The sequence below is a fragment of the Manis javanica genome, chromosome 17 (genome assembly GCF_040802235.1).
Source record: "Manis javanica isolate MJ-LG chromosome 17, MJ_LKY, whole genome shotgun sequence".
Classification (NCBI taxonomy): domain Eukaryota; kingdom Metazoa; phylum Chordata; class Mammalia; order Pholidota; family Manidae; genus Manis; species Manis javanica.
The window spans coordinates 36,105,574-36,118,867 of NC_133172.1; the positions used below are offsets into that span (position 1 = coordinate 36,105,574).

A 13,294-nucleotide genomic window follows, 5' to 3' on the forward strand; every position below is an offset into this window, starting at 1 on the left:
GTACTGAAAAGTACCAGGGAGGTGGCAAAGGGAGAAGAATTCAGGAAAGAAACTCTATAAAGTTGTTTATGAATTCCTGGGCTCACCTCTGAGTATCACACAGGTGGATCTGATTCAAATGAGCTTACCAAAGACTTGAGAACTGAATTGACACCTAGACCACTTCCAAAATGCCAGACAGGCTACTGGGTAGTGAACATGCAGACCAGATTCAGTTAGCACTATAAAGGTTTTAAAAATTAAACTATTAGAATCCTAGCCCACAAAAGATGAGTTGGAACTTGTAGGACAAGTAGATTGCCTGCTAAAACAAACATATCAACCTTCTTCATACGATTTATATAAGACCTAGTGTTTCATCATTCAAAATGCCCATGATAGCACTCAAATTACTTGGAATATGAAGAACAAGAAAAATTTCAACTTATATGGGAAAAGGTAACCAAAAAGGCCAACACTGAGATAACTCTTAAGATGTTGGAATTATCTGACAAAGAAGCAATTACACATAAGCTCCAACAGGTAATTGTGAACACTCTTGAAATAAATAGAAAATCAAAAAGCTCAGCCTATATATAATGAAAATTTTAGAATTGAAAAATACAATAACTGAAATGAAAAACTCACCAGATGGGCTCAATAACAGAATGAAATGACAGAGGAATGAATGAGGATGAAAGACATAAACTTACAAATTCAAGAATCTCAGTGAACCTCAAACAACTAAACCTAAAGGAATCATAATCAAACTCTCAAAACTAGATCAAAGAAAAATATCTTTACATGAGCCAGGTAAACACTACATATTATAGTGAGACACAATTTGAATGATGGTGAATTTTCATCGGAAACCTTGGGGGCCAGAAACAAGTGGAATGGCATTTTTTAAAGTGCTAAAAGGAGGGGGGAATAAAACAGCAACCCAGAATTCTACAAGCAGAAAAAAATACCTTTTCGAAATGAAGATGAAATAAATGCACTCCAAATGAAGGAAAACAAGAACGGTTCATTGCCAGCAGACCTGCTCTAAAACAATTGCTATGGGAAGCTTCTCAGAAAGGGAATGATATTACAAGGAAATCTGGAATATTGGGAATGGAGGAAGAGTAACAGAAATGGTAGATACCTGGAAAAATATAATAGACTAGTCTTCTCTTAAGTTCTTTAAAAAATGTCTGTTGGTTGAAACCAAAAATTATAACATTGTCTGATGGAGTCTGCAATGCATGTAAGTATAATACATAAAAAATTATATTTAAATTCGATGACTGTTCCATCAGATGAGGAAAAATAATTTGGCAAAATTCAACATACATTTATGATAAAAGTTTCAACAAAGTAGGAATTAAAAAGATATTTTCTAGCTAGATAAGACTTTGCTAGCTATTAGGGGAAATGCAAATTAAAATCATGGTGAGATACTTCTACATTCTTATGAAAGGGCTAAAATAAGAAATATTTGCAATACCAATTGCTGACAAGGGTGTGGAGTAACTGAATCACTTATTAAACTGATAAGAACAGATACTACGCTTGTTCTCTTAACCGAAAGGCTGAGAAGCAATAGAATCACTTATATATTGATGGTGGGAATGCAAAGTATGGAAACAAAACAAAACAAAAGCTCTGGAAAACAGTTTGGCAATTTCTTGTAAACATACACTTTTTCTTTGACTCAGCAAACCCACTTTTGGTTATTTACCTTAGGGAAATGAAAGCGTATGTTTGAATTAAAACCTGTACCTAGACGCTTATAGAACTTATATACGTAATTGCCAAAAGCTGAAAAGAATCCAAATTTTCTTCATTGGCTGGAGGATCAACAAACCGTAGCATGGAATGCCACTCAACAATATAAAGCCAGAAACCACTGATACACACAACGGTTGGATGGATCTCAAAGACATTATGCTGAGTGAAAGAAGCCAGTCTTAAAACTTCAGATAGCATATAATCCCATTAAAAATAACATTTTCAAAAAGACAAAGCTGCGGTGACAGAGAACAAATCAGTGGACACAGAAAGTTCTGAGCAGGGAAGAGTGCAACTAGCAGGAGATAGCAAGAGTGGTTTTTGGGGTGACGTAATTGTTCCGTGTCTTGATTGTGGTAGTGGTCATGTGACTCTATACAATGGTTAACTTACATAGAATAGTACACTAAAAAGTCAATTTTTTACTGTGTGATTTTTTTTTAAAAGAACGTTCAGATAAAAATAAAAAATGATGCAGCTTTTTTCTGGATCTCTCTTGGAACATGTACACCCCTATGAAGCCCCCGGCTGGAGAGACCCCATGGAGAGGCCCTTAGAGAGGGATGCCTGAGGCGTCACACCTGTTCTGGCTCCCACCTGTTGGGGTCTTCCCAGCTCAGCAGCAGCCGTGGGAATGAGGCAGCATTCAGATGATTCCAGTCTCAGCGGTCTGAAACCACAGGAAGACCTCGAGTGAGGACCCACTGGCTAAGTCCCATCCAGCCCTGGAAGTGGTAAGGGAATGGCCATTGGTGTTTTAAGGTTTAGGGTGGTGTGTTACACATCACAGATAGCTGGAGAATTATTACTTTTTAAAATCATTGTAAGTCCCCTTAGTTCCTTTTAGATAGAGTGGAAACAATGAAATAACATACGAAATAGAAAATTATTTGGATAAAAAGCTGTGATGTTGTAAAAGCCCAGCCTCATCTGGCTCATTGGTGTATGGTGACGTCAGGACCTGCTCCTTGTCCCAGCCATAGTTCTGTGCTAAACCACATGCACTTGGGGGCTGTGGCTTCCCCCTCCTGATAGCTGGCTCAGAGCAAATCCTTATTCAGAGACTACAGAATCGCTATCTTCTTAAAAACAAAAAAGAAACACACACACAGGTGTTGTAGCAGCACCTACAACAGCACATGGCATGTTATGCAGAGTTATGCAGCATAGAATCCCTAATACATTCAAAGAGGGGCAGTGAAAAAACATGGAGCTTACCAAGAAGAACTGGTTCTGCCCCAGGGCTAGGGGGCCAGGGAGGAGATGGCATTTGGGATCCCAGGAGTCAGAACCATGTGGTAGGAGCCAGTGCCTGGGAGGAGGCAAGAAAGCCTAGGAAGCAATTTACAGAGCTTCATTCTCTGTGACACAGAGCAGAAGAGGGGAGGAAGGGTGAGGTGGGAGAGCAGATGTTCAAGCAGACATGGCAAGGGGCCAGCCCAGAGACTGATCAGCCTGGAGCGTCGATCTCATGGAGTTGGTACAAGGACTATATGAGTTAATAGGAAAATAGAAAATGCCTGGGAACTTAGTTACCTAGGGGCAGCTGCTATTACTGAGTCTAGGAATTACAACACCCCATGTACAGAGACAAGAGGCAAAAAGAAAGCTGGAGAAGCTGATGGACTTGTGTAAAGTCACACAGCAGGAATGTCTTTATAATAAGGCAATTAGAAAGATATAACAGAAGACGTATCTATTAGATGTAATCAAGAACACAATTCAGATGCATTTTGGGGCTCAAACATGAAGCTTCAAAGACATTTCTATAGGATTTAAATCCATATCAGACTGACGATGAACGCCGTGATCATCTGACTGCCGTGAAGGATAAGATGTACTTGCATTTCCCGCAAATGCCTTTACCAGGAAAGGGCCTATATTTGCTAGAACATATGCTCCACGAGTGTATGCTTAGTCACTGCTGTACCTGCAGCACCTACAATAGCACATGGCATGTAGTTTGTTGAACGAATGAAATTCTGTTGTTGGCAAAATGCTTGTTCTTGGTGTTAATTGGTTTGGCTGATTAAACACCAACTGTTTATTGAAAGAATATAGAGTTCAAAAAATTGATGGAAGACGGAGTGGTGGGCCTCAGGAAGAGCAGGATCCAAGGAAGCTCTGGGTCTACAAAACAGAAAGATGGGACTCAAACTTCTCATTCCAAGAGCAGACCAATCGGGACATGGCTGCTGGGGGTCCCTGTTGTTTGGGTCACTACCATTACTTCTCAGAGAACAGCCTCCAAGCATTCTTGCTATTCTAGATGCAGGGGGAGAAACTATACTGAAGTCACACACTAGGAGCAGTTAGGAAAAGAGCCCCACACCCACTCCCAGACCCTCTCAAGATTTCCTAGGAAGAGGATCCCTGAGATCTGGGCTGTGAGTCCTGGGAATTGGTCTCCTGCCGTATCTGACTTTAGTAGAAGGGAAGTGATTTCTGGTAAACAATACCAGAAAAGCACCTTAAAGTCATGATCAAAGAACATGGATTCTACAGCCCATCTGCCTGAGCTCCAATTTTGATGCTTGCCGCAATCACACTATGTAACCTTAAGCAAGTCACACTCTCTCTTTCTCAGGTTCTTGATCTGAAAATGGGAATAAAATGGTCAAATAAGCTAACACATGCAAAGTGTGCTTGGGATAGTAACTGTTCAGAGTAAACTGCTCAATGAATGCAAAAGAGTATTAATAGTAGGGAGGCGGATGGATGCTGAGCTAATGTAACATTTATCCACCATAATGTGCCATGTAACAAACACACACAAAACCCACTGGCTTAAAAATGAAAACCTTTCAGTTAGTGCACAGGTCTGCTGGTCAGATGGGTGGTTCTGCTGGGCTGGGCTGGGCGCACCGAAGTGTCTGTGGTCAGGTGACAAGTCACCTGTGGGCTGATTTTGCAGTTCTTGGCTTTGCTCACTCACATTTTGCAGCTGGCTGGCTAGTCTGATCTGGAATGGCCTCCCCTCTGCTCCATGTGGCCAATAGAGGAGAACAAGACTGTCCTCACCCAAGCTTGTTCACTGGCAGCGTTCTGCAAGCAGAAGCGTGTGAAGTTCTGTGAGGCCTTGGCTTAGAGGTGGTATTATCCCTTCTGCCACGTTCTGTTGGCCAAGATCAGTCACGAGTTCAGCCCCAATTTCGTACATTTAGGTCCTAAACCCTAGTATCTTAGAATGTGACTAAGGATTCAGGTAAAATGAGTTCACATGGGTTGGGACCCCAATTCAGTGAGACTGGTGTCCTTCTCAGAAGAGGAGATTAGGACAGACATGCACAAAAGGAAGATCACGTGAAGGCACAGGGAGAAGATGGCCATGTGCAAGCCCGGAAAAGAGGCCTCAGAAGTCAACGCTGCTGACACCTTGATTTGAGCTACTGACTTCCAGGACTGTGGAAGAATGAATTTCTGCTGTTGAAGTCACCCAGTCTGAGGTGCTTTGTTATGGCGGCTGGAGCAAACTAGTGCAGAATTTGCTAGAGGCTTCCACCTCGTAAAATAAGGAACTGCAATAACATCAGAAACAATGTGTTTCCAGGGAGGCATGAAAAACTGGGGACATTTTTTTTACCATGGCTTTACTGCTCCTAGCTATGGGAGAAAGCCGCTGCGTGAATCTATGTGGCAGAGAGAGTAATGGATTAGAAATCAGGAAACTTGATGTATTCCTAGCTCTGCCTTCCTTGGGCCTCAGTTTCCTCATCTGTGTGGCGAGAGGGCTGGGCCAGGGGCTGGCAGTGCTTCCCGCCAGCTCTGACAGCCGAGGCTCAGACCCCACGCTGTGCCCCTGCCTGCTTCCCCAACGGCAACTCCGAAGTGTGAGTGAAGAAAAGATTCTCATTTACTTGCCAGGTTTCCTGCCCCCAGACAGAATGCACCTGCTAGGGAACATTTACCTAACAGAACCTACCAGAGAGAAGCCCTGCTCAAAAGCCCTGCGTAAAGGAAAAGGCAACAATGGTGTCTTCCTTGTTATCTCCAGGACTAGTCCCCTTCCCTCCTGGGAGGGCAATTTAATGAGCATGGATTTGGGAGAGCTTTGCCTGTGGCCTTTGGAGAATTTGGTTGACAGTAACGATAAGAAGGGAAAACTCAGACAAGGAAGAGTTAATGAAATTCTAGCAAAAAGTAGCTATTAGTGGAGAAGGAGGGGGTATCACGGAGAGGGAACACTTGGCAAATCTGGAAACACATCCATCAGGTGACCTGGATGAGCTGAGCATGTGGCTGTGAGAACTCCCCTAGCAAACAGGGCAGAATCCCTGTCCAGTGAAGCTGTGGATGGAGATGTACTTGCAGTGAAGGGTGCCACAGATGCCTGGAAATAAAGAAATAAATCCTCCCATCATCATCATCATAATCAAACTGATGATATCTGCCAAGCACCAATCTATATTTTTTAAGTGTGTGAACACACTGCATCCTTACCAAAATCCTGCTGGGTAAATACTGAAATACTGTTACCACTGGTTTTCCCGACACAGGGAGATTGATTCTCTCCCGAAGTCTCCCAGCTAATAAGTAGTAGATCTGCATTTGAACTTGGGCAGGCTGTGTCAGAAGCCCAGGTCTTAACTGCTTTGCTATACCGAGTCTCCTTATTTTCTGGAGTCTGCTATGAGAGAGATGGGAAAATGGCTTATCTTATGGATGGGGAAACTGAGCCCCTGAGAAGACTTCCAGGAACACCATGTGTCTGCATTCTTCTTGAAGTGCAGTGTTCTTTTCCATTCAAGCACTCATCATCTTTGTCTACGTGGTGGATTCCCCCTTTTCTGCCAAGATTTGCTCAAGTGTTACCTCCTTGGAGAACGCTCCCCACCCACCTCAGGCAAATCAGGGTCTTCCTCATCTGACTCTCATACAATGAGCACATTTCCTTATTAAAGTGCTTTACATATGCAGTGTTCCTTTATTTTTTCAGAATTTCTTGAAAAGAAAATTACATAAATAAGGGTGAAATACATCCATGTTCCCATGAACTACAATTTATGTCTGTTAACATTTTGCCATATTTGCAATGTCTTTTTTAAACAAAAGAACTCAAACATAGCAAATGAAGTTAAGGCATTATTTTTTAAATAAAAAAGAATAAAACATTACAATGAAGTTGAAGTTTCACATCTGTGGTCCACTTGCTCTTCTTCCCATTGGCATGAATTTGTTGAGCATTCTACAGTCCATTTTTAAATTCACATATATCTATTTATAAGTGTGTGTATGTGTTTAATATAATATACATTTAGGGAAAAAGAACCCATAAAACATAGTTGTACAGTTGGACAAAAAATTGGTAAACACCACCAGTGAGAAAAAATACAATATTTCAAGTACCCCAAGGGCTCCCTGAACCTCTTCCCTGATTGTAATCCTTTCCTGAGCTACCTATAGATTCTTAGATAATATAATTTTGCTGTCCTTGATTTTTAGCTTTGTGTAAATGGAATCACTCAGCTTATACTCTTTTGTGTCTTGCTGGCTTGGGCTTAATATGGTGATGGTGAAATGTTGCATGTAGAACATGACATTAAGTGGTATACCTAATGTATTTATCCATTTTTCAGCTGATGGGCATTTGGTCTTTGATCTGCTCCCAATTTGTGGCCACTTTATGAACCATGTTGCTATGAAGGGTCTTGCATATGTCTCCTGGTGTACATTGCACATGTCTTTCTAGGACACATACCTAGTGGAAGAATTGCTAATTCAGAGGGTGTGTGTAACTCCAGTTGCACTGGATAATGCTAAGAGTTTGGATTCTTAACCGTAGTATCAAACTACTTTAACAAAAGCATGTGTTGAAGGAATAAGTGGGGTTTTAGAAAAGTGAAGTAATGAATACAAGGAGGGGGTTGTATTAACTAGTATCAGAGGACAGGAATCCAAGCATCTGTCTCCTGGGGTGTGCATCTCCCTGCAGGCTCTTGACCCAGGAAATAGCTGAAATCAGCTGCCCTGGAAGGTTGTAAGGAATACATTGCACTGGTCCGACTGTCTGCCTGGATGGCGTCTGCTGACGAAGCAGGAGGATAGATGTTAGCAGTGATTGGGACTTTGTCTCCTGACTGCTTCATTACATCCTTCCCATAGCAGTCACAGGGAGGCCGCACAGAATTCTCCATGCAGCCAGGACTGCCCTGGGTGGCCCTACCTCAGTTTCCCTTTTGCTTTTCTGGGACGTACGGGGACCTGCGTTCATAGCTGTGAGCCAGACCTGGTGTTCTCCTGGGGACTGCTCTGCCGCATACCCTTTCCACCTTTATCCACGATACCCACCCAGGTCCCTCTGAATGACCGGGGAGCCCCTTCATTATTCTGCCCAATATGTCAGCAGGGCTGTTTACAAATCCAAGGATTCTCTTGCCAAATGTACAGCCTGTTCCCCAGGCTTTCATGTTATAATGAAATGAAGAACCAGCAAGACATCTTAATATTCTATTCTGCTGGAAAGTGAGACTTTTCTTTCCCTCTCCCTCTCTCTTAATAGATACATTAATATCATCAAACGTTCTGAAAGATCCTTTATGAAAACATCTCTCTTGCCAAAAACAAAGTTTATAACAAAACTGGAGAAATTTGTTTCAACTTGTTAAAAGCCCTGTTCTCAGCCGTGAAATCTGTTCCCTTTTTTCCCTCAATGAATTTCCCACTAATCCATTTCTTTCTCAGGCATTGGGGTGGATGTGTGCGGAGGGAGCGATGACGACGAGGGGCAGTGGAGGTGTTTGGCTCTGTAATTTCATCCTTGAATTTTGTGATTACTAACAGGACAACTTTTTTAATTTGCTCTTTTGTCTGGATTCCCTCGCTGGCAATCTGCTCGCCGGGCTCGGCTTTTTAATCAATCACCTAGATAATCAAATGTCACTGGCTATCTGCTCCGTGTAATTACTTTTGCAATTAAAAATCAACCTCAAGTTGCCTCATCTAATTAGAGGGATGGGCAGATTTTCATCTAGATTGATTTTTTAATAAATATTGACTTAAAATGCCATAATCTCATCATATTCTTTCATTTTCTTTGTACCAAAAATCAAACAAATGGAAGAATTAGCAAGCAGAAGGAATCGTGGGACTTCAAAAGCCTTTGCTGGTTCAGACACACAAAACTATGCTGTACAGAAGCCCAGCTTAGCTCGCCTAATAACAACACTCAATAGCTTCCACCTTTTATTGGGAAAAAGAACAAAGCAATTCAGTGATTATATTTCACACTAACATTGTTGCAAGCCCACAATTCTAAGAGCTTCTAATTTCATTTATGGTGCTGCCAGAGACAATTGCGTCGATTAATGTTCTTATTTCTTTGAAAACAATCCCATACATGCTACTAGAATTTTTAGCATTAGCCAAAAATATTTGTATCTGCTTCATACCACAACCACCCCTGTGAGCTTTCATAAACAGAAATGCCACTACAGGCAGATAATTTTCTCGTTCTTGCTGCCTGGTATCTTCTATGTATTGTAATTAAAACATTGTCAATAACACAGTTCGTTGCTTTTTGGTTGTAGTGGCTGATGTTGAATGTGGAAAATCCACAGTCTGGTAAGGGATTATCTACAGGAAAATAACACACTTTGCTCAGAGAACAACTGTCCCAGGATGAAATGTAATGGTATCTTGTATGCCTGTTTAGAAAAAAAGAAATCATCTCAGACACACTGACAGAATGCCATTTAAACCTCAGCTGATTGGTGTGATGGTGAAGAAGTAATAATTTCTAGTACCCCTGCTTTATTTTGGCACAAAGAAAGTATCTTATCTTCTTGTGTGTTCATGCTGTATGGAAGGAATGGTGACCTGCACACATCTGACTGACTGCATGATTCATTCCAAGAAGAAGGAAAAAAGCCGTAACTAAGGCAAGTCAAACTTTTGGCTCTTATTGGTGGCAAAACAAACAGGAGTAAGGACAGACGCAAACATGAGAGCCAAGGGCCATCAGGAGGAGAACAGTCCACGCCATGCTGCCCTCCTGCTTCCTTAAGGCAGAGGAGTTCCTGCCTGTGGGGATATCTCATCTGCAGTTTCAGCCATACTGTGAACTTGGTGTCCGAGTCATGATTTCCCAAAAGGATATTCCATATGCGATTAGTCCCCACAAAGTTTGCTCTGCAAATGTGGGTTTTGAGCTTAAATCACTTTCAGAAAATACAATAGTCTCTACCTTCATGCTGGAGAGAAATAATACATGTTTTTCTAGAAAGTCCCTGAGAAATCTTTTAACAAATAAGCCTGTTTGGCTCATGATTTGTCTTACTTATCTATCTACATCTATCTATCTATCTATCTATCTATCTATCTATCTATCTATCTATCTATCTATCTATCTATTTATCTATCTCTATCTATTGTCTATCAACCTATCTATTATTTATTTCTTTAAGGGGTGTCATATAAAAGCATTCTCTTAGTACACACTTTGGAAAACACTGATATTTCTACTATGAAAAGAATCTCATTTTTTTGCACCATCAGCCTCTCTGGGTGATAAACTTATCTTGTAGATGTGTCACCAATTATGTTTTCTAAGTGCAAAATAATGTCCAGAGTGTCTAAGCATGCTTATGGCCATCTCCAGCGACCTACTAAAAATGGGCAAGGCAGTGAGGGTCTTCTAGGCATTGTCCATGGTTCTTGCCAGAGGAAATTCTGCAAGCGTGTGCCCTGGCATCACCGAGCATCATGCAGATTGAAAGTCACCTGGGTGCCCTTTGCTGTGTGGAAGAAAGATGAAACTGCACCAAGAGTTTGAGAAATTCATACAAAGAGGAAAGGGGAAGGGACAAGAGTAACACCAGTTGATATTTATTGAGCATTTACTATATGGCAAGCACTGGGCTGAATGTTCTACACATGCTTGTCAAAAGTGATAGAGCTGAGAATTGGCAGAGTTAAACCCCAGACCCGTGTCTGGAAGACACCAAACACTTTGAGCTCTAAACTACTTCATCTTCTAGGAGTGAGCCTGGAACTAAGAGGTGGGGGCTGCAGACATCTGGGAGAAAGATTGTCCTGTTGTAGAAGAAATACCATGTGGGAAGGCTGTATCAGTTGTCTGTTGCCACAGTAATTCTGTATTACAAACCACTCCAAAACTATTGCTTAAGCAATAAGCATTCCTTCATCTCTGGAGTCTGCAGGTTGACTGAGATGTTTTGTTCTCAGCTGGCCTAGCACATGAGCATGTGGTCAGGAGGCACAGCTGGCTAGGAGGCACTGCTGATCTTGGCTGGCTCTCTCCCATGTCTCAGGATTAGCTGGCTACTGTGGGCTAGCCTGGCCTTGGCTTGGACAACTGGGCAACTTGGCTTTGCTCTGTGAGTCACATCTTCCAATAGGCTGGCATGGCTGTATTCTCATGGAGAAGGAAGAAGAGCAAGGGAAGAAGAGGAAATGCACAAGCACACTTCATTCTTCTACTTGCTTTGTGTTTGCTAACATCTTATGGACCAAAACAAGCCACATGAGTCAGCTCAGAGCCAAGGGTAGGCATGCAAACTCACAGAGGAAGGGCATGGATCCAGAGAAGGTGAAGGCTCGGGGATAGGAGTGTTCTGATTGGCAGATCAAAGCTATGGTTTACCAGAACTCACCCCATCAGCCTATCTGTTACACAGGATGTCACACCTGTGCCATAGCAAGGTCCCATCCCTGTCTTTCTTCCTGGGCTGCTTTGGCATGGGGGGCTGTGTACCAATAAATGGATGATGCTCCTCTTCCAGAAAGGTCAGTCAGTACTTGGAGGGTCTCTCCATCCAAGTGACTCACACACCTCTCAGAGAAGTGACTCAGAGAAGGCCAGAGAGGGTTAATGTGTAAAGGGCCACCTTTGGAGGTACACTAGGTGACTGGCACTCTGCTTCTCACCCTGGGCCTCTACTGGAGATGTTCAACTCCAAAGCCAGAGTGACGTTTTAGAGATACACAGAGCCCAGGGTACAAACCTGGATGCCAGCAGGAACACTGAATAAATGAACTTAAATTCTTTTAACATAGAGGCACTTTTGTTTGTATGCAAAATACATAGAAATATTCTTTAATCCAACATGGAAATATGCCCTCTACTATTTTTCTGAAATATGGTCCCCTATTGGTCTGGATTTTATTTCCTGCTTTTGTTAGCATCATGGTTAATACATCAGAGGTGTAATTCTTCTGTTCTAAGAAAATAACATAAGTCAGCAATACAAACATGAGGACTTTTAGTTGGCCTTGGTGTTGGGCTTGATAGGGAGTGGTGGGGACTGCAGCAAACTGAAAAGCACTCAGTTCTTCAGAACAATGCATCTGTTTCTTCACTCCAGTCGCCTCTGGCTGAAGGGGAATGTGGGAGCCTTCTGTCACGGCATTGTCAAAGATGCTAGAAATCTGGGCTTTGATGTGAACTCTTGGTTGGTGGCTTTCTGTTAAAGAAAGAAACATGCAGACTGAAGGAGATTCATCTGTGGGCTACATTCAGCCCATGGGTCACTGGTTTTCAATTTCTGCATTGATTAATGGCTGTATTGCATATTTTGAGACCCAAAGATGGGAAGAGACTTGCCTAAGGTCACAAACAGTCCATTTCAGAGATTATACTGGTGCCAGCTCCTTCAGATGCCTTAAGTCTGGCCTCTGACACCTTCCCAGCCTTAATTTCTGGTAGGTTTCTCTCAGTTACTCAATACCCCACAAATTAGCCTCACAAGACTTATTTACTTCTTTGGTCTTTGACCGTTCTGTTCCCTCTGCCTGTGGTGCCTTTTTCGGCTCAGGTCAGACACCAGTAGCTCTTGCAGACCCCCCACTCCCTCTGGCAGGGTCCATCACTCTTAGGCTGCTGTGTTACAGTATTTCCTGCTGAGTTTTAGCTTCCAGTCTTTTATTTGTTGACATTACTCTGAGCTTCTCAAGGGTAAATACCTTGGGGATTTTATGTGAGGAATCCCTAAGGGAATAACAACATCTGGTATACAGTAAGTGCTCAATAAATGTTTGTTGAATAAATACGGAAATGAGAGAATAATGAACAGTATGTGGATGAAAAAAACAAACCCTGTTCACTCATCAGTATTCTTAACCACACACCATCATCAGGGCTTTTGCAAAAGAGACAAAGCTAATGAACGAATAGGAGGCAGTAGAGCAGAGAGGTTTTGACCATCTCGAGATCAAATACTGGCTGTCATTTACTAGCTGTATGATCCTGGATGAGACAATTAATGTTGATGATGAAATGTTCTTGTCTGAAAAATGGGTTCATAGCCCCAACACCAAGTGGCCTGCATGGCCTGCATGGGGTAATATACCTAAAGCCCAGGGTCCCCTGTGTAGTAGGTACTCAGTAAAGACTAGCTAATATTATGTAAGAGACATACAAGAACTCTCTCCTGCAGCAATTCCCAGCTGCTCCTCATAGCCCAGAGATAAACACGCATGGTAACAGCAGACATGCAGCATTCAGAGGCTAGTGCTGGACTGTGAGAGGAGCTCAGGCCTTTGGCCCCCACCCCAGCACAGCCCTCGGCCCTCTCTTCTTTGGCTC

General features: G+C 42.4%; 1 pseudogene; it reads right to left on the minus strand.

Moving 5' to 3' along the window:
• Positions 1-1,364: 1,364 nt before the first annotated feature.
• On the minus strand, positions 1,365-1,565 carry LOC118968934 (U2 spliceosomal RNA; annotated as a pseudogene).
• Between the last annotated feature and the right edge of the window lie 11,729 nt (positions 1,566-13,294).